The sequence below is a fragment of the Pristiophorus japonicus genome, chromosome 5, assembly GCF_044704955.1.
Source record: "Pristiophorus japonicus isolate sPriJap1 chromosome 5, sPriJap1.hap1, whole genome shotgun sequence".
NCBI lineage: Eukaryota > Metazoa > Chordata > Chondrichthyes > Pristiophoridae > Pristiophorus > Pristiophorus japonicus.
This window is the reverse complement of record NC_091981.1, coordinates 223,093,178-223,115,875: the sequence shown is the minus strand read 5'-3', so window position 1 is coordinate 223,115,875 and position 22,698 is coordinate 223,093,178. Positions and strand designations below refer to the sequence as shown.

At 44.5% G+C, this 22,698-nt stretch overlaps 1 protein-coding gene across 1 annotated transcript in view; it reads right to left on the bottom strand.

Moving 5' to 3' along the window:
• Positions 1 to 22,265, bottom strand: part of crot (carnitine O-octanoyltransferase) — a 95,030-nt gene extending 72,765 nt beyond the window's left edge. The window contains exon 1 of the mRNA XM_070881340.1: positions 22,105 to 22,265. The gene's annotated coding sequence lies outside the window, so the exon portion shown is untranslated. The remainder of the gene's footprint in view (positions 1 to 22,104) is intronic.
• Positions 22,266 to 22,698: the final 433 nt, after the last annotated feature.

Below are 22,698 nucleotides of genomic sequence, written 5' to 3'. Positions count from 1 at the left end.
TGGCCGTGGGAGGAGCCTCATTGACGCAGCCCCAGTGAGGCCATTCAGCCAGGGCTAGGGGCTGCGTGCTTCGGGCCCCTCCCACACAGTTCGGCGCCTGGAGCTACTGCACTTGCGTGCCGACTGTAGCGCACATGTGCAGAGGTCCCGGCACTGTTTTCAGCGCTGGGACCTGGCTCCACCCCCCCCACAGCTCATGCTGGCTGCGCCGAGTGCCACAGGACCTGTAAGTAGGTGGAGAATACCGAGGATTTTTTTAGGCGCCGTTTTAGGCGCGAAAAACGGGCGCCCAGCTCGGAGGGGCACCCGTTTTTTTTCTTGTGGAAACTTGGGCCCAATGAGTCCGTCAAAACATTGAATAACTGATTTGAAATTGTCTCACTTAATGAGTCCGTCAAAACGTTGAATAACTGATTTGAAATTGTCTCACTTAATGAGTCCGTCAAAACATTGAATACCTAGGTTAATATAAGTTATATCATGGGTAATAAACACCCAGATAAAAACGAGCAACTCAGACAATTGTCGGGAGGTTTGAATCAGAAATTAGGTTCAGACATATGACCATTAGGGGGTTCAAGTGATTTAGAAACAATTAAACGCGCCCAAGAATTAATTTTGAAAAGGGGAATCGGGAAAAAGAGTAAGAAATTGATTGAAATCTGGCGCCAACATTGTCAGGATGAAAAAGATAAGAATATTCTGGCGAGTTGGCAGGAGAATGCTCTCAAGGCAGGAATTAAATTAACCGATGCGGGAATCCCTAAGTCATTGGAAATTTAAAGAAAGGAATGTGCACAGGAAAAGAGAAATAGAGCAAACAAGGAATCTTTAACTGAACTACGTAGTTCAATGGCTGGTCTTGGCATGCAAGGGGCTGACGAGGACAATGAATGGGATAATTGGAATATGACTCCAGGGGCTCCCTCGCCTCGTCCGACGGCACAACACGATGTTAATGCCTTGGCTGACGCGGCTGTGGCAGTAAATGTGCCGGTGCCAAATTTACAGACGAACGGAGTTCTACCACCCCCTTACCCCGGTCCTAATGTCCCAACACCAGACGCCACTGCTGCTGCAACATTCATTTATCCCAGTTTAGACAATGTGTCTAATATAGAACGACAGTCTCGGGGAACTAAGTCTGATGATGAGGTTTTCTGTCGATCCGTTGCAGAGGGGACTAGAAGCCAGGTTCAAAGACGGCGTCAACTTGAACAGGAAATAGGGAGATTACAACAGCTTGAAAGAAATCAACGACGTAGTGGTAAAGGGAAAAAGGGGAAATCAACCCCTACGGATGAGGATGATGTGATAGTGTCAGGGTCAGATACTGGGACAGATTCAGAGTCGGGATGGGTTGACGATGTTGAAGGGGACAATGACGGGGAGACACCAAGACCCCTGAAGAAACGCGTGCCGAAACAGCTGCCCGTCAGAACTATCCCTAACCCTCGCGTGTTGGCACCAGCAGCGCCTATTGAGGATGGAGGCCCGGATGTGCAGCCCTCTGCTAAGATACAAGTGTGGTTACCTTGGAAACCTCATGAACTTATGTCCATATTAACCAGCGCCCCGAATAAAAATACCTGTCCTCAACGGTTCATTGAATTTTTGTCACGAACCATCAGAGTCTATCAAGCAGACTCAAGGGACCTTTGGTCTCTGGTACAACAGGTACTTACTGGTCCTGAATGGACTAGATTTAAGGAAGCCTTAACACATCAAACTCACGAAGCCTTAGAAGCAGCGAAGGAGATTTCACGCTGTCACCAGAGGCGACAGATGTCTTCCAACAGTTAAGGCTTTGCCTTACACAAGCACCAGCCTTGGGAAGACCCCTCTACGATCGCCCGTTCCAGTTATATTGTACTGTTCTCCAAGAATGCGCTACTTCGGTTCTGACTCAGAAGCATGGAGATAGACACCGACCAGTTGCATATTTTTCCTCAAAATTAGACCCTGTCGCCCTTGGATATCCCCACTGTACACAGATTCTGGCTGCCATTTATGATAGCTTGCAATCTGCTGCTAATATGACTCTGCAGCAAGAGATTGTGGTCTATAGCTCCCACGCCGTAGTAGCCTTGCTCAGCCAACTTCAAACTCAGCACTTGACCTCAGCCCGACAGAACAGATACGGGATCTACCTCCTTAATAATCCACACCTCACCTTCAGACACTGTACCACGCTAAACCCGGCAACTTTCATTGAAAGTCCACCTCTTGTTATTCAGAAGCCGGATCATGACTGTCTGCACTCAGTCCTCGAGGACACGAGCCCTCGCTCCGACCTTTCAGATACCCCTCTGTTAGACCCTGATCTCATTATGTTCACTGATGGCAGTTCCTCCATCAACAAAGGAGGAACGACTCTCGAGTCTGGAGCCCTCCAGGTCCCCCTTTCCGCTCAGCAAACAGAACTTTTTGCCCTCACCCGTGCGTGTATTTTAGGAGAGGATCTCCGAGTCAATATCTACACTGACTCCCGTTACGCCTTTGGGGTTGTCCACGACTTCGGCCAGCTCTGGAAAAACCGAGGATTCCTGACTTCAACCGGTACGCCAATCTCGAACCAAGTGCTTGTGTCTGACCTATTACTTGCTCTTCTGCTCCCTCGATAAATCGCTGTTATTAAATGTTCCGCTCATACTGCCGGTTCCTCTCCAATCGATATCGGGAACCGCCGTGCTGACGAGGCGGCTAGGTGTGCTGCAAGGAGTCAGCAGATTGTTGTGCCCCGAATGATGAGGCAGACGTCCAGCTCTAAACCGAGCTTGTCGGCCCCTGAAAAGCCAATGCCAACCATCAAAGAAGTACTTCGCCTACAGGAGGATGCTCCTGCTGTACAAAAACAACTTTGGAACGATCTTGATTATAAATATGATACTGCCTCCGGGTTGTGGATCACACCTGCTGGTCAAATTTGTATGTCCGATGATTTGGTCCTTTGGGTAATTGAATGTGTTCATTACGCCACGCATTGTGGAGCAAAAGCCACTAGTGACCTGCTCCTCCAGACATGGTGGCTTCCTAGCCTCCAAATGTTTGCGCAGAATATTATTTCTCGTTGCCTTACCTGCCAATGCCATAATCCTGGAAGGAGGGGTACCATGTTTATTAGGTAAAACACCCTTGCCAACCGGACCCTTCGAGACTTTGCAGATGGACTATATAGAATTGCCACGCTGTCAGTGTTATAAATATGTGTTGGTTATTGTTGATGTTTTTAGTAAATGGATTGAAGCTTATCCTACTATGGATAATAGAGCCTGTACTGTTGTTAAGATATTGCTGAAGGAAGTTATCCCTCGCTTCGGGGTTCCCGGTCGTCTTAGCTCAGATAACGGACCCCATTTCATTGCAGCTGTAAACAAGGAATTGTGCCAACAGTTAGGGATACATCAACAACTCTATTGTGCCTATCGCCCCCAGGCAGCGGGTCTGGTCGAGCGAACCAACCAGACTCTTAAAATCAAGTTAGCTAAACTGACCTCTCAAACAGGGTCGACTTGGTTAAAATTGTTACCTGTAGCTCTTTTTCAGATACGCTCCACCCCCCGCAGGGTCGACGCGTCTCACCCCGGCCGAGATCGTGTACGGCAGACCTCTTCGCACCCCTTGGGACCACCATTCCCCAGTTGCCGTCCACTTTCATCACATGACTGAGGAGATGACTGCCTATGTGTTAGCCCTAACTAAGGCATTGCGAGCCTCTTATTCACAGGTTCGCGCCGCTTATGATGACCGTCCCTCTTCTTACGGATCATCCCCTATCGAGCCCGGATCCTTCGTCCTCATCAAAAATTGGACGCGACGTTATCTCCAGCCCCGATGGAATGGTCCATTTCAGGTCTTACTCACCACCCCCACCGCTGTAAAGGTGGAAGGTAGAGACGCGTGGGTGCACATGCATCATTGCAAATCGATTACCGGCGGTAATCAAAAGGGGGGAGTGGAGATAGACGTGGACTAATAATTGAAGTGCCATAATACGTTCGTTCCAGTCGTTCCGTAACCGTTTTGCTGTAATTTTAAGCCATAATTTTAATTAATCTAATTATCATACGATTGCTTGTCCTGCTTTTAGGTATTTAGGCATAACATGAGGCCTTGGTGGCCACGATAGTAACATGACGGTTTGTAAGCCCTTTTGTCTTTCAGGATTGAAAGAATGCACAGAACTCTGCTGCTAGGAGTCGTGATCCTGCTGATAACAGTAACAAAAACAGGGGGATGACTACTCAGCTGCCCAACCGATGGCTCACGAGAGCAAATTCTCCGCCTCTGTACGGGAGATATCGTACAATGTGGAACCAGGATACCAGACGATCTCGAATCATGGACCATGACTAAAATAAAATCCCGTACGGGTATACTCTCACAGGTTGATCGACAGGTGACTCTACAGGGCAAAGACCGATGGAATTTGCCATGCCGGTTCAGGGAATGTGAGATGGACTTTGTTTGCCCTGATCAACCTGAAGATGACTTAGTTGATTCAAAGGACCAATCCCTGGAATCAGTAACAGGGCAAAGGAGGAAAAGGAACGTGCAAGGGCAACTGGGGAACGATCATAATATATTCCTGAGGACTCATAAGATCTTATTCGCACCAGAGTCGGTTGTATGCTACACTGTTATGTCGGTCACCGAATTGTTTACCCCAACCCCGGTTATGGATCCCAGTCTTTACATACGAGGATACAATGATACCCTGCCCGCCGAAAACATTACCTTCATATATTCCGATGGCTGAGGTACCCCAGCCACCTGCCTAAACACCACAGGGTCTGGGAAGGATGGGTACCCACAGTGTTGGAATGGTACAGGATTCGGGTGCGCAAAAGTGGACGTGCCAGTTAACCAGTCCTGTCTCACAAAGCAGTCCAATTATTCCTGTCTTCACGACTCAAACACGGGCATCACCTCTTGCCAGAGTGTGGATACCTGTGTAGAAGTAAGACAAGGGACCCAAATGACCTGCAGTGCCCTATACCGCAGCCCAACTTTTGCTTTAAACCACTACGATCTGTCACGATCGGGCAAGCGCATATCACCCATCCCACATCTAACCGAAGTATTACGAGAGTTGAGGTTCAGAGTGGGTCAATCCGTAAAGCTCTACCACCAACTGCAAACTAAAATCAAGGTACTGGAAGAAGATATCGATGTAGACTTACAAAGTCAGAGTTGGTGGAGAAAGGTCTGGGATTGGGGAATAAATGTGAACATCCATCCTTGGATTCGTATAATTTCACACATACTGGTCGGGACAAAATTGATCTTAGCAATAACATGGGGCATAATTTGATCTAAGCAACCGGGACTTCTGAAACCGCGTGACTGGCCAGCACGTTGAGGCAGGGAGTACCGGGCCGTGCACAAAATTGAGAATAAACATTTATGAATGAGAATTTATCATGAAATGATAAAAGGAGGGAATGTGAATGTATGTGGAAGAATCATGAAAGGGTTAATAAAATGGTTCTAGGAATCAATAAGAAAATAACAGACAGACTTGGTTTCCCGTGAGAAAGTAGTGGACAAAGTAGCTTGTGTGACCATCACTGATAAACAAGGGTTTATGGCCATGACTTGATAAAAAGGATGAGTCTGTGAGGATAGGCAGACCTTTTGTCTGTCTGCCCTGGAATCTGTAGACTCTGTGCTGGCAGTTTGGTAACAGGTCCGAAGCTGCTTCAATAAAGACGTAAAGATTGAAGGTATCTGACTCGATTATTGTCGAATGCAGCTGACCACCCGAACTAGGACTTAACACCAGAATATCTTGTATGTTTCACTTTCCAGCCTCAGCCCGTAATGTGTCCCTCATTACCCTGGCAACCCAATCTTTTTTGCGCACATCTTAGGCTCCACTCACAGAGCTCGAGGACAATGTGCGCCAGGCTACATTCACAAGTTAAAACGGGGAAACTTTCAACTTTGTTTTGCCGTAGTTGAATACGGCATTGGGGAAAATTGAGCCCTTAGATTGGTTACAGCACAGAAAGCAGCCCGTCGAGTCCATGCTGGCTCTCTGCAACAGCACCTCAGCTAGTCCCCCTCTCCTACCCTTCCCCCATAGCCCTGCAATTTTTTTTCTTTCAGGTACTTATCCAACTTCCTTTTGAAAGCCGCGATTGAGTCTGCCTCCACCATACTTTCAGGCAGTGCATTCCAGATCATAACTGCTGCGAAAAAAGGTTTTTTCTTATACGGTATCGCCCTTTGGTTCTTTTGCCAATCACCTTAAATCTGTGTCCCCTGGTTCTGCCATGATTTTGAACACGTCTAACAAATCTCCTCTCCATTTTAAGGAGCTGTAGCTCAGACGGTAGCACACTCGCCTCTGAGTCAGAAGGTTGTGGGTTCAAATCCCACTCCGGAGACTTGAACACAAAAATCTTGGCCGACACTCCAGTGCAGTACTGTCGGAGGTGCCGCCTTTCGGATGAGACATTAAACCTCTTAGGTGGACGTAAAAGATCCCAAGGCACTATCTCGAAGAACAGGGGAGCTATTCGGGTGTCCTACCCAATATTTATCCCTCAATCAACATCACAAAAAATCAGATTATCTGGTCATTATCACATTGCTGTGTGCGTGCAAATTGGCTGCAGCGTTTCCTACATTATATCAGTGACTATAATTCAAAAGTACTTCACTGGCTATAAAGCGCTCTGGGACGTCCGGTAGTTAAAGGAGCTAGATAAATACAAGTCTTTCTTTCCATGTGAAATCAAGAAACAGCTGAGCGCACCGGATACAGCAAAGGAGGACTTTTTCCACCCAGAGGGTGGTGGAACACACTGCCTGAAAGGGTGGTAGAGGCAGAAAGACTCCGCCACCATCTGGTCAATGGGGGTCACCAGTGACGAAAAACTTAACTCGACCGGCCACATAAATACTGTGGCTACAGGTCAGAGGTTAGGTATTCTGTGGCGAATGACTCACTTCCTGACCAACATTTCCGCTAAGCTGCGCGGTTGTCTGGGACGTCTTGCACAGACCAATCACCAGTTTTTCGATAGGATACTGCGCCATGCGGCAAATTCTGAATGGGCCACGCAGCCTGTTAAAAGGACTACGCACTCAAAAAACCATAGGGGGAACATTGCCTCACCTCCTGACTCCCCAAAGCCTTTCCACCATTTACAAGGCACAAGTCAGGAGTGTGATGGAATAGTCTCCACTTGCCTGGATGAGCCCAGCTCCAACAACACTCAAGAAGCTCGACACTATTCAGGGCGAGGCAGCCCGCTTGTTTGGCACCACATCTACCACCTTAAACATTCACTCCCTCCAAAACCCGCAACCTCTACCACCTGACAGAACCAGGGCAGCAGGCGCATGGGAACACCACCACCTCCAAGTTACACACCATCCTGACTTGGAAATATATCGCCATTCCTTCATCGTAGCTGGGTCAAAATCCTGGAACACCCTCCCTAACATCACTGGGGGAGTACCTTCACCACACGGACTGCAGCGGTTCCAGAAGGCGGCTCACCACCACCTTCCCAAGGGCAATTAGGGATGGGCAATAAAGGCCTTGCCAGCGATACCCATACCTCGTGAATGAATTTTTAAAATCCTTCAATCTCATTTCTAACCAGTCATTAGCTATTTTTTTTTAAATGTTGTTAATCAAAACAGTTGTTGACTGTTTTAGCTAGATTCTATTCCATATTTAGCCCTGTGTAGGAAAATAAATCTATTTAATCTCAGCAGCTAAATCAATAAATGCACTTGAAACAGCACAGGAAGCAAATTTACATCACTTGGCAATAACATTTATAACTTCTGAACGTGGAGTAAAACAAATCATTAGTCTTAAGCAAACATCTCAATGTTTACAGTGGTATCTCCAAATTAAATTATTCAGGTTTGCAGAAATCACTCCTTTCTGGATCCCATGTTTATAACATACATTCCCAATGTCCCCACCCTTTCACCCTCAAATTGCAGGATGGTGATGGTCCTGGGCTTCTTTACTATTGACCCACAAAAAGGTACACCATTTATGGGTGGCACTGATCATTTCAAATTGTGTTTTCCCCCCCACTCTTAAAACAGTGTCCCATCTGGCATTCCTATTTGTGAAGTACAGGTACTGACTTAATTAAGATTGATCAAGGCTGATTGAATGACTGGCCCCCTTCTTCCCCCACCCCCCAAACATGAAAAATGGTCCTGTGGGGTTGCTTTGAAATCATCCATCTTTCACAACCTTGGTGTCCTATTTGACCACGAGCGGAGATTCCGCCCCCTATATGCTTGCCATCATAAAACCCACCTACTTCAGTTTTCATTATAGCATCCACCTCCATCCCGATCACAGACAATCTGCTTCCGAAATCCTCATACATGCTTTAATCGCCTCTACACTTGATCAATCCAATGCTCTCCTCATTGACCTACCAACCTTCACCAAGACTCACCCAAACTTCTCCTCTCGTATCCCGCACCATCTCGCTAGCCCATCACCCCTTCCCATCCCCCCCGCCTCCATTAATGCGTACAATGACACCTGGTCCCACACGTCTCAAATTTAAAACTTTTATCCTTGTGGGAACTTTCAATCCCTCTATGGCCTTGTCCATTCTCAAGCCCTTTAACCCCACCTCCCAAACTCTCCTTTCCTCTGACTGTGCATTCACTGTCTCATATATCTTCAACCGGCTCAGATTCACTCTCTGAATTCCCACTTTAAATCACTTTGCCTTCCAACCTCCCATTCCTTCTTTAAGACCCACCATTTTGACTAAGGTTTTGGTCACTCCTCCTAAACCTCCCTTTGACTCGGTATCTGTTTTCTTCATGCCTTTGTGAAGCACCTAGGGATATTTTTCTATGTTAAAGGTGCTAGACAGGTGCAAGTTGTGTTCAGAGTTAGTGAGATTGGACTTCACAACCAAAGTCTTCAGCTAGAACAAGTTCAAATAAAATTACACTCTTTAGGAATGAAGGGAGTACTTAAAGGAATTATTCACATTCTATTCTGCATCTCCTTCACTAAAACCAATTCTTATTTAAGTTTGAAAGAAATCACATAGGATGCTACTGTCCTATATTTAAACCTTTCTGGGAAACAATTAAAGCTTATTGTTTGTGAAATGGGGTACTGTATTTCTGGGAAAAGGTTAACTGTTCTCTACTTACTGATTGATATTTCGAACTGATGCAATAGAGGCATAATTAAAAATGAAGAACATATTTTCAAGTTATATTTATCTAGTATTTTGAAAGAAAATAATCTATCTGGCTGAACCACATAAAGCATTATGGAGTCTTGCTCTCATCTGCCAAAATTGCTCACTATTCCAGAATCATTCTGGAATGTAAAGATAAAACCCAGCTTCTATTCTCCACTACTAACCGTCCTTTTAAACCCCTCTCCCCAGTCTCCACCCTCCACCCTCACCTTCAACAATAAGTGTGAGGAGCTCATGGACTTCTTTGTCAATAGGATTGATACCATCCGTTCGGCTGCCTCTGCCTATCCTTCCCCTAGCCCACCGGGCCAAACTTCCTCTAAGGATCCCCCCCTGCCCTAGCCCTGACCTCACATCTTTCTCCAGTTTATCTCCGATCTCCCTTTATGACCTTTCCGAGCTCATCCCTGTCCATGAGATCCACTTCCTACTCCCTCTACCCTATTCTCACCAAACTGCTGACCGCCCAACTTACTTTTCTGGCTCCCATGTTAGCTGACATTGTTAATGGTGCTCTCCTCAGGTACTGTCCCCCTCTCCCTGAAATCTGCCATCATCACCCCTCTCCCCGAAAACACAACCCTTGAACCCTTCATCTTTGCAAATTACTGCCCCAAACTCCAACCTCCCTTTCCTCTCCAAAGTCCTTGAATATATTGTCACCTCCCAAATCCGTGGCCATCTTTCCCACAATTCCATGTTTCAATCCCCCAATCCAGTTTCTGTGCCTGCCACAGTACCAAAACAGCTCTCATCAAAGTCACAAATGACATCCTTGGTGGCTGTGACAAAGACAAACTATCCCTCCTCATCCTTCTGGACTTGTCTGCAGTCTTTGACACGGTTGATCCCACTATCTTCCTCCAAAGCCTCTCCACTGTCGTCCAGCTGGGTGGGACTGCACTCGCCTGGTTCCATTCTTATCCATCTAATCATAGCCGGAGAATCACCTGCAACGACTTCTCTTCCTGCTCCCACATCGTTACCTCTGATGTCCCCCAAAGATCTATCCTTGGCCCCCTCCTATTTCACATCTAAATGTTGCCCCTTGGCGACATCATCCGAAAACACAGCGTCAGTTTCACATGTACGCTGATGACACTCAGCTCTATCTCACTACCACTTCTCCTGACCCCTCCTTAGTCTCTAAATTGTCAGACTGCTTGTCCGACATCCAGTTCTGGATGAACAGAAATTTTCTCCAATTGAATATTGGGAAGACTGAAGCCATTCTTTTCGGTCCCTGCCACAAACTCTGTTCGCAAGCTATTGACTCCATCCCTCTCCCCAACTTCTGTCTGAGGCTGAACCAGACTGTTCGCAACATTGGTGTTATATTTGACCCAGAAATAAGCTTTTAACCACATATCCGCAGCATAACTAAGACCGCCTATTTCCACCTCCGTAACATCACCCGTCTCTACCCTTGCCTCAGCTCATCCACTGCAGAAGCCCTCATCCATGCCTTTGTTCACTCCAGACTTGACTATTCCAATGCTGGTTGGCCTTCTACATTCTACCCTACGTAAACTATAAGTGATCCAAAACTCAGCTCCCCACGTCCTAACTTGCACCAAGTCCCACTCACCCATCACCCGTGTTCGCTGACCTACATTGGTTAAGCAACGCCTCGATTTCAAAATTTTCATTCTTATTTTTAAATCCCTCCATGGCCTCGCCCCTCCCCATCACTGTAATCTCCTCCAGCTCCACCGCTCCCCACCCACCCCCTCCATCACCACCACGAGATGTCTGCGCTCCTCTAATTCTGCCCTGTTGAGCATCCCCGATTATAATCCCTCAACCATTGGTGGCCGTGCCTTCTCTTGCCTAAGCCCCAAACTCTGGAATTCCCTGCCTAAACCAGTCCGCTTCTTTCCTCCTTCAAGACAATCCTTACCTCTTTGACCAAGCTTTTGGTCACCTGCCCTATTTTCTCCTTATGCGGTTCAGTATCAAAATTATCTCATCATCATCATAGGCGGCCCCTCGAACGATGACTTGCTTCCACACAGATGTTTCAATGAAGGACCTGATATTCCAGTCCTGAACTCCAGTTGAAGGGGTGGAAGATGCCTGTGCGTGGATTTTTTTTAAAAAAACGTGTAGTGACCTTGCACATCAGCCACCACACTTGCTTGACAGAGTTAGGCCTTTATCCAGTGGCAAGGGTTAACAAGGGTGACTGGAGACCAGCTCCGCTGCACGGACCTAGAGTGCGCACATATCGCAGTGTGGGCTGGCCCATGCTGCCACACACACATACATACACACACATATAAGCAAATACATACACATACCTCATAATACTCCTGTGGAGCACTTTGGGATGTTTCACTACGTTAAAGGTGCTACATAAATACAAGTTGTTGTTGTATTTGGGAGCTTGCAGGGAATTGTCATTTGTTAACAGACTCCAACAGAAAACTCCAGCAAACTAGTTTAAATAAAATTGATATGCAAAACCCTCTGCTCTGCACCTCCATGGTATTTCATTCCATTCTAGTCTGCACTGAAGTTATCAATTTTTTAATTTTGTTTTAGAATCTCATAGCATGAAATGGAACTCAACTCTTTATCAGCATGTCTGGCTGGTGAAAGATTTGGCCAGTTTCATGAGATTAAACAGATAATGTTTAACAAAGAGTCGAAGTTCAGCTCTGACACAAACAAGAATTGAACTTTTGAACAAAAAAAATGTCAGGAGCAAGTTTCGAACTTTCTAAGTGGGAGAATATTACAATGAAATCATTTACAGTCTCAATAGAGAAGGTACATATTTGCAAGGGTGGCCCGTATCAAGCAAATGCAATGACTCAGCTGATTCCAATTGCTAGAATATATAAATCAGTATGAAAACTAGGAAAAAAGTGATGCAACAAATGCAAATAATCAGACTGTCGAGAAATGAATGCTAAAATAAAATGCTTATACCTGTATTTAAATTAGTCTACACTACCAATTTTTTATGCCCCATTTTAATACTGTCAAGTCAGAAAAATGATACAAGGTACTTCATAGAATCATAGAATGGTTACAGCACAGAAGGAGGCCATTTGGCCCTTCAAGCCCACACTGGCTCTCTGCAAGAGCACTTGGATAGAAAGAAAATAGGTGCATGAGTAGGCCATTCGGCCCTTCGAGCCTGCACCGCCATTCAATGAGTTCATGGCTGAACATGCAACTTCAGTACCCCATTCCTGCTTTCTCGCCATACCCCTTGATCCCCCTAGTAGTAAGGACTACATCTAACTCCTTTTTGAATATATTTAGTGAATTGGCCTCAACAACTTTCTGTGGTAGAGAATTCCACAGGTTCACCACTCTCTGGGTGAAGAAGTTTCTCCTCATCTCGGTCCTAAATGGCTTACCCCTTATCCTGAGACGTTGACCCCTGGTTCTAGACTTCCAACATTGGGAACATACTTCCTGCATCTAACCTGTCTAAACCCGTCAGAATTTTAAACATTTCTATGAGATCCCCGCTCATTCTTCTGAACTCCAGTGAATACAAGCCCAGTTGATCCAGTCTTTCTTGATATGTCAGTCCCGCCATCCCAGGAATCAGTCTGGTGAACCTTCGCTGCACTCCCTCAATAGCAAGAATGTCCTTCTTCAAGTTAGGAGACCAAAACTGTACACAATACTCCAGGTGTGGCCTCACCAAGGCCCTGTACAACTGTAGTAACACCTCCCTGCCCCTGTACTCAAATCACCTTGCTATGAAGGCCAACATGCCATTTGCTTTCTTAACCGCCTGCTGTACCTGCATGCCAACCTTCAGTGACTGATGTACCATGACACCCAGGTCTCGTTGCACCTCCCCTTTTCCTAATCTGTCACCATTCAGATAATAGTCTGACTCTCTGTTTTTACAACCAAAGTGGATAACCTCACATTTATCCACATTGTACTTCATCTGCCATGCATTTGCCCACTCACCTAACCTATCCAAGTCACTCTGCAGCCTCATAGCATCCTCCTCGCAGCTCACACTGCCACCCAACTTAGTGTCATCCGCAAACTTGGAGATATTAGATTTAATCCCCTCGTCTAAATCATTAATGTACAATGTAAACAGCACAGAACCTTGCGGTACCCCACTAGTCACTGCCTGCCATTCTGAAAAGTACCCATTTACTCCTACTCTTTGCTTCCTGTCTGCCAACCAGTTCTCAATCCATGTCAGCACACTACCCCCAATCCCATGTGCTTTAACTTTGCACATTAATCTCTTGTGTGGGACCTTGTCGAAAGCCTTCTGAAAGTCCAATACACCACATCAACTGGTTCTCCCTTGTCCACTTCAATGAGTCCCACTCCTCTGCCCTTTCCCCATAGCCCCGCAATATTTTGTTTCCTTCAGGTACTTATCCAATTCCCATTTGAAAGCCGCGATTGAATCTATCTTCAGGCAGTGAATGCTAAATCATAACCACTTGCTGTGTAAAAAAGGTTTTTCCTCATGTCGCCTTTGGTTCTTCTGCCAATCACCTTAAATCTGTGTTCTCTGGTTCTCAACCCTTCCGCCAATGGGAACAGTTTCTCTCTATCTACCCTGTCTAGACCTCTTATGATTTTGAACAGCTCTAATCAAATCTCCTCTCAATCTTCTCTACTCCGCTCAAGGAGAACAACCCCAGCTTCTTTGGTCTATCCACACAACTGAAGTCCCTCATCCCTGGAACTATTCTTGTAATCTTTTCTGCACCCTCTCTAAGGCCTTCACATCCTTCTTAAAGTGCGTTGGCCAGAATTTGACATAATACTCCAGTATTTTATAAAAGGTTCATCATAATGTCCTTCCTTTTGTGTTCTATTCCGCTATTTATGAAACCCTGGATCCCGTATGCTTTTTTAACCGCTTTCTCAACCTGCCCTGTCACCTTCAACGATTTGTGCACATATACCCCTAGGTCTCTCTGTTCATGCACCCCCTTTAGAATTGTACCTTTTAGTTTATATTGCCTCTCCTTGTTCTTCCTACTAAAATGTGTCACTTCGCACTTTTTTGCGTTAAATTTAATCTGCCACGTGTCCGCCCATTCCACCAGCCTGTCTGCGTCCTCTTGATCATAGAAATAGAATCATAGAAATTTACAGCACGGAAGGAGGCAATTTCGGTCCATTGTGCCATCAAAACGCTATCCAGCCTAATGCCATTTTCCAGCTCTTGGTCCGTAGCTTTGTAGGTTACGGCACTTCATGTGCGCATCCAAGTATTTTTTTAAAATGTGATGAGGGTTTCAGCCTCTACAACCCTTTCAGGCAGTGAGTTCTAGATCCCCACCACCCTCTGAGTGAAAAATATTCCTCTCAAATCCCCTCTAAACCTTCTACCAATTACTTTAAATCTAAATTGATGCCTCCTGGTTGTTCACCCCTCTGCTAAAGGAAATAGAGTGGATAGGCAGAACCTATCTAGACCCCTTATAATTTTATACACCTCAATAAGGTCTCCCCTCAGCCTCCGCTATTCCATCTTTCCTCGTAGCTAAAATTCTCCAGTCCAGGCAACATCCTCGTAAATCTCCTCTGTACCCTCTCTAGTGCAATCATATCTTTCCTGTAATGTGGTGACCAGAACAGCACACAGTACTCTAGCTGTGGCCTAACTTGTGAGTTGTACAGTTCAAGCATAACCTCTCTGCTCTATGTCTCGGCGAATAAAGGCAAGTATTTTGTATGCCTTCTTAACTACCTTATCTCCCTGGCCTGCTACCTTCAGGGATTTGTGGATATGCACTCCAAGGACCCTTTGTTCCTCTACACTTCTCAGTGTCTTACCATTTAATGTGTAATCCCTTACTTGTTAGCCTTCCCCAAATTCATTACCTCAGACTTCTCTGGATTAAATTCCATTTATCACTGTTCTATTACTATCCTCTTCACTGTTCACTATACTTCCAAGTTTTGTGTCATCTGCAATTGTGCCCTGCACACCCAAGTCATTAATATATATCAAGAAAAAAAAAAAAAAGTGGTCCGAGAACCAATCCCTGGGAAACACCTTCCTTAAGTCCGAAAAACAACCATTCACCACTACTCTCTGTTTCTTGTCACTTAGCCAATACTTCACTGGCTACAGGACTTCAAAAATGTGATTTAGGACATATAGCTCAAGTCCTAGAAAGTAATAATTAGCTATACAAAAAAACGATTTGCTCCCAGTTTGAAGTGCTGTGTATAGTTCTCTGCACCATATTATGAAGGTCGGGGAAATCATCCTGCCTTGGAGTTAATACAAAGTATAGATAATAAAGTTGATAAATGGGACTGGGCGTTCATATTATGAGGAAAGACTACAGTTACTTGGAATGTTTACAGTGGGGAGAAAAGGTGGGTTAGAGATGATCTTATCTTAGAGGAAATAGATAAACTAGAGAGATATGTTCAATATTAATACCAGCTGTAAGAAAAGAGAACACTGATTAAATCTTAAATTGACAGGTTACACAAAATACCATTTTCTCATGGATAGGATGATGAACAAGTGAAATAATCGACACAGGGAAGGAGTAAAAGTGGAGGATGTAATAAGTTGCAAGAGGGTGATGAGTAAATTTTGGACAAACATGGTTACCGAAGGGTGAAAAGTGGGATAGAAAGTCTTTGATCTTTAGGACAGGTTTGCGGAATGGAAATGGACTTCTCCGCCCCTGTACAGTACTGTGTTCCTAAGGGCATTAGGTCAAATATCAGGGCCAATGGGGCAATTATTTTGCATGTTTAGTAATGCATTTTGAGTAATCATGGCCTCCTAGATTTTTTTTCCTGTTTCGTGCTCCCCAGGAATTAGCATTACTAGTGATGGGGGAAGCATGAGGTTGTGCTGTTTAACAGATAGGGTGAACATTAATGAGCTTTTCTTGCTCTTTTTTGTACATTCATAGGAAAGATTCATCATTTCCACACCATCTACCAGAAAATACACTAAACATGCACACTATCTTGTGGCTTTCCACTGTGATCTTATTATTTCCCAAGGATTCCTTCTTATTGCAGCTCTGTAGTGCAGCCTACTGAGATGAAAGCAGAGAAAATCTCACTAAACCAAATCAATTGAGATCAAGATGCTGTGGAAGATATCTCAATCAAAAAGCAATCCATGCACTTACTGCATGAGGAGAAAGTTTGGTCTCCATTCCTAGCCTGCTGCCAGACAACGTCAACATTTGCATGTTCCACACAGGTACTAAGTCATAAGGTGGTCAACCTGAGAACTCACTTTTAGAGTGGAAGCAAGTCTTCCTCGATTTCGAGGGACTGCCTATAATGATGATGAAGTCACAAGGCACAGTCAAACCAACTCAAAATATCAGCAAAGCCTCAACAGAAAGGGGTAACCAACCAACATGATAAGGTTTCTTCAGCTGCCCCGTTCACTGCCCTCCCAAAAAATCTTGTAGTGACATGAACTACAAGAGAGGCCTGCAGATCAGTGTTTCACAATGGTCAGTGCTGGGACCACTGTTGTTCACAATTTATATTAACGATTTAGACTTTGGAATCAAAAACACAATTTCTAAATTTGCGAATGACACCAAATTGGGGAGGGAAGTCAATACTAAGGAGGACTGCAACAAATTACAAGAGGACATTAATAAACTTGCAGAATGGGCATATAATTAGCAAATGAAGTTTAAAACAGATAAATGTGAGGTATTACATTTTAGTAGGAAAAATAGGGAGGTCACTTATTACTTGGAGGGTGCAAGTCTAGGTGATGTAGAGGAACAAAGGGATCTCGGAGTACAAATACACAAATCACTAAAAGTTGCGACACAGGTTAGCAAGGCCGTAAAAAAGCAAACCAAGCACTAGGTTTATTTCAAGAGGTATAGAATTGAAAAGTAGGGAAGTTATGCTAAACCTGTGTTGAACCTTGGTTACACCACAGTTAAGAGTACTGTGTACAGTTCTGGTCGCCATGTTATAAAAAGGATATAGAGGCACTCGAGAGGGTGCAGAAAAGATTTACAAGGATGATACCAGAAATGTGAGGGTATTCATATCTGGAAAGGATGAAGAGGCTGGGTTTCTTTTTTCTTGAAAAAAGAAGGCTGAGGGGTGAACTAATAGAGGTCTTTAAAATTATAAAAGGTTTTGAGAGTGGATACCAGAGAGAATGTTTCTATTTGTGGGGAAGAACATAACTAGAGGCCATCAATATATGATAGTCACCAAGAAATCCAATAGGGAATTCAGAAGAGTGGTGAGAATGTGGAACTCGTTACCACAGGGAGTGGTTGAAGCATTTAAGGGGAGGCTGGACAAGCATATGAGGGAAATGGGAATAGAGGGTTATGCTGATAGATTTAGATGAGGAAAGGCAGGAGGAGGCTCGAGTGGAGCATAAACGCCGGCATGGACTGGTTGGGCCGAATGGTCTGTTTCTGTGCCGTATATCCTATGTAAGTCCGCACGGATTTTCAGTTTTGTATTGCGTAAGTGTCGTATTACGGGGGCAAGTGTAACAATGTTTACATTATGTACAGTATCTCAGCACAGGTATGCAGAAGGATTTTAAAAATACACATTTCCGTAAAATTCATTTGATTGCAAGCAAATTAAAATTCAAAACTGTTAGACATCCAGGACATCAATATGATTTTATTACAGAAGTGTTATAATCCCTCTCGTCTGTTGGCATAACATGTATGAATTCTATTTAGCATTTGCTAAGAAAAGTTCAAAAGATTCAGCAGCTATTGGTAGATCGACAGCACAAACCTACAGAGCTTATAGCAGCAGATGAAGCATTCATACAAGGTGCCACAGAAGGTAACTTTTCCCCCCACAAATTATTTGCAAGTATAAAGAGATATTGCAGGTACTCTTTGTGAAAGTATAAACCTTACAACGGACAAATGTGTGAAAGCTGAGGTATGCCAAGTAAACTATTCCATTAGATGATGAACAGTCTTCGACCTGAAGTATTAAATCTGTTTCTCACCACAGGTGCTGCCTGACCTGCTGAGTACTTTCAGCATTTTCTGTTTTCACATCAGATTTCCAGCATCTACAGTATTTTGCTTTTATTCTATTAGCTAGTCTGAGTGCAATTTGTGGGAATTGTGAAGAGTTATTGGCCTTTTGCAAGTCCCATTGTTTTCAGGGGGCAGTGTCTTATTACCATGTTAGAATTTTAAAAATACATATTTTTTGCGTTTTGATTACAGAGGATTTCCAGCTTTATAGTTTACTCTATAATTTATTGGCGTCAGCTGTGGCTCAGTGGGTAGCACTCTCGCCTCCGAGTCAGAAGGTGGTGGGTTCAAGTCCCACGCCAGGGGCTTGAGCACAAAAATCTAGGCTGACATTCCAGTGCAGTGCTGAGGGAGTGCTGCACTGGCAGAGGTGCCAGCTTTTGGATGAGACGTTAAACCGAGGCCCCGTCTGCTCTCTCAAGTGGACGTAAAAGATCCCATTGCACTATTTCGAAGAAGAGCAGGGGAGCTATCCCCGGTGTCCTGGCCAATATTTATCCCTCAAAAAAAAAAGAGATTATCTGGTCATTATCACATTGCTGTTTGTGGGAACTTGCTGTGCACAAATTGCCTGCCGCATTTCCCACATTACAACAGTGACTACACTCCAAAAGTACTGGCTGTAAAGTGCTTTGGGACGTCCGGTGGTCGTGAAAGGTGCTATGTAAATCAAAGTCTTTCTTTCTTGATAAAACCCACTTAAGATAACATTTCAAAGTTGGAATTTTCTGTTGAAAATGCAAAAGAAATTACACAAACAAAATATTCTCACTAACTGCTCTCCATAAGTCAATAAGTCTGATTTTGTAAATCCTGTCTGCACAATCGCAGCAGTAAAACCCACGACGAAATGGATCAACATGCTCACATTCCTTTTCCTAGGTGAATCATGTCTTACTGCTATCCAACTTTATATTCATTTTGGCTAACATTTTATAAACCATCAAATTTGGGTAATAAAAACAGAAAGTCTAATGCAAGCAACCTACTCGACAGGAAAAGTACTGGTGCAAATGCAAATACAATTTGCTGTCATGTGACAAACTAGGCCACAGAAAGGCGATCATATGAATAGACTTAGCCATCCATTGTGCTGAGTACCAAAGACTTGAGGAAAAAATACATCTCAGTACAGTTCAGTTACAAGTGCAAGACACAATAAAAGCAACTCTCCAGCAAGTTATCCTCAGTGGAATGGAGCATTTTCAGTGTTTTTAAGTAATAGGCTATCCAGCTTATACATTTGTAACATACTATTTCAGAGAAAAAAATTAATACTACAGAATATAGTTAAATATATACATGTCAGTATTGTAATTTATTTTGGCACAGGTCAGAAACATAGAAAATAGGTGCAGGAGTAGGCCATTCGGCCCTTCGAGCCTGCACCGCCATTCAATAAGATCATGGCTGATCATTCCCTCAGTACCCCTTTCCTGCTTTCTCTCCATACCCCTTGATCCCTTTAGCTGTAAGGGCCATATCTAACTCCCTCTTGAATATATCCAATGAACTGGCATCAACAACTCTCTGCAGCAGGGAATTCCATAGGTTAACAACTCTCTGTGTGAAGAAGTTTCTCCTCATCTCAGTCCTAAATGGCCTACCCCTTATCCTAAGACTATGTCCCCTGGTTCTGGACTTCCCCAACATCGGGAACATTCTTCCAGCATCTAACCTGTCCAGTCTGGTCAGAATCTTATACGTTTCTATGAGATCCCCTCTCATCCTTCTAAACTCCAATGTGTAAAGGCCCAGTTGATCCAGTCTCTCCTCATATGACAGCCCAGCCATCCATGGAATCAGTCTGGTGAACCTTCGCTGCACTCCCTCAATAGCAAGAATGTCCTTCCTCAGATTAGGAGACCAAAACTGAACACAATATTCCAGGTGAGGCCTCACTAAGGCCCTGTACAACTACAGTAAGACCTCCCTGCTCCTATACTCAAATCCCCTAGCTATGAAGGCCAACATACCATTTGCCTTCTTCACCGCCTGCTGTACTTGCATGCCCACTTTCAGTGACTGATGAACCATGACACCCAGGTCTCGTTGCACCTCCCCTTTTCCTAATCTACCGCCATCTAGATAATATTCTGCCTTCGTGTTTTTGCCCCCAAAATACTATTCCTCAAAGGGCAGATTGAAAAGAACAGACATTCCAATAGGAATATTATATTTCCAAACAGAAGTAGACAAGAACTGCTGTATCTTTCTCTGCATCTCTTACCTCCCCTCCATTTCTCTCATACATACTGCTCAAAAACACTTTTCCCCTGACTATTCCCTCCCTCTTGTAGAAGTTAACAATTATATTACAAAACCAGTACAATCTTGCAAAACTGACAGTCAGCAAAAGATCTACTGGTACATCCAGCCTGTCTCAGTTATGATCACAATACATACACTTCCCACCCACTCGGAGCTATGTAATCTCCTGGGATTGACTAAATGCCAGACAAAAACACAGGCCAATTATACTGTAAAATTCTTCTCTGACCCCCTTGGGCAATTAAAACTAGTCCAAAAATCACATTAGCCCTGATTTATAGTAAATGAACTGATCGCTATCCAAGCCAGAAACAGATTTGGCTCGCTCTTGAAGGAACATCCAATCTAGTTCTGCCCTTATATAACTTGTAAGTGTGACCCATAGTCCTTCCTAGCCGATTCAGTTGAAGTCATTGGTCTACGTAAACCACAATCTAGTCCCTGCATTACTTTATGAGCCTCGATCAAATTGCCCGAGTATATGTTTCTCTAAAGTATGGAAACTTAATTTGTTGAGCCTATCTGGGAAACTTAGTAACTTTAAACTGGGAATTAATCTTGTGGCTCTCCTCTGCACCCTTTCCAAAGTCCCAATATCCCCCACCATGCGAGGAGGCCAAGACTGCATACCTCCATTTGCACAATATCACTCGCCTCTGCCATTACTTCATTCATCCACTTTCCTTACCACTAGACTCAATATCTTTAATGTCCTCGTTGCCAGCTTCCTAAGCTCCATGTTCCACATGCATCAACTGGTGAAAAACTATCAACTGTGTTGTCTTACATAAAGCCCTGCTTCCCCAACACTCCCCTGGATTCTCTGCACCGCCCCCGGGCACAACAAATTCCTTACCCTCATTTACAAATCCCTCCACAGTTTCATCCCACATTACCTTTGCAACATCCTCCATCCTTACATTACAGCTATGTCATTTGGTCCTCCAACTCTGGCCTCTTATGCATCCCCAAACACTATTTCACAATCAGCGGTAAAACTTTCAACCATCTGGGCACTGCTCTCCGCCACTCTATCCGAAAAGTGTTCCGCATGGTGCTTTTCCCTCCTTTTTTAAAAGACTCCTCAACCCTAACTCTTTCAATACTACTCATCATTTGCCTCTCCTCTGTTAAGTACCTTGGGCCATTTTGTGTGTTAAAATGTGCTGTGTAAATGCAAGCTGTTATTGTTGGATTGAACTGGCACAAGGATCTCCACCGTGAGGATGAGACACAAATTCTGACAGGCAGAAACAGAAGTTTCAAACTTTGAATATATTTCTATTTAAATTATCCATGGATTTACTCATAAGCAGTTAATCAATTGAAGTTATTTTTCTCCACTCGAGTGGGAGGGGGATTTCAGAGACTCATCGGGACCTACATTATTACAGGCATCTGTTTACATCCAGGATTCCCCTTCTAACTGTGACAGAAAAGCTTGACTAAAAATTGTGACAACAGAAAGTGTGTCGATGCACCAGAATTTAAATATGTAGATGTATTATAAATGTACACACCCCTCGTGTAAACACCCTGTCAACACAAAGCGGTGCTAACAACATCAGCAATAATCTCCAGAGAGCCGCGGCTCCTTTCGCGATGCTCTCAGGTTACTGACTTACTCTGTGCCTTCCCGATCTAATGTCTGCTGCAAATACAAAGCCTCGAAAACAAGTGGTTTATTTCCTTTTAGTCACAGCAGGAATTGTTCCGAGCGGGGCCGTTGCTATTCCCGAGCCTCCGTCGCCCTATTCGACTTTCATCTCCTGCTGAAGCGGTGAACTTCCCCCTCCCCCCTGCGCTTCCGCCCCGCCTCCTGCACTTCCGCCCTGCTGACGGCGGCCGTGTGGCTCCATGGGCGCAGGACCGAGGAGAAGTGAACAGCCGTACATACAAAGAAAACACTAGTGATGTGCTTTGGGCACTGTAGAAAATGCAGGAACTGTACCCATACAGAGTTGCACCAAACATCTCACTCTGTGTAAAAATGTCATCTATGTTGTTCAATTTTAAAGCCACCTCTTTAACCAGGGCTTTTGGTTTCCTTTCCCAACATGTCTTTCTCGGTGTTCGTTCTGGTCATGTATAAGGGCTGGCGCTGTTCCCTGCAATTTTGCTACGGCTGTCCTGTTGTAAAAATCATGTCCGTTGTGTCCCACTGACACCTGGGAGACCCCGACCAAAGACCGCCCTAAGTGGAGGAAGTGCATCCGGGA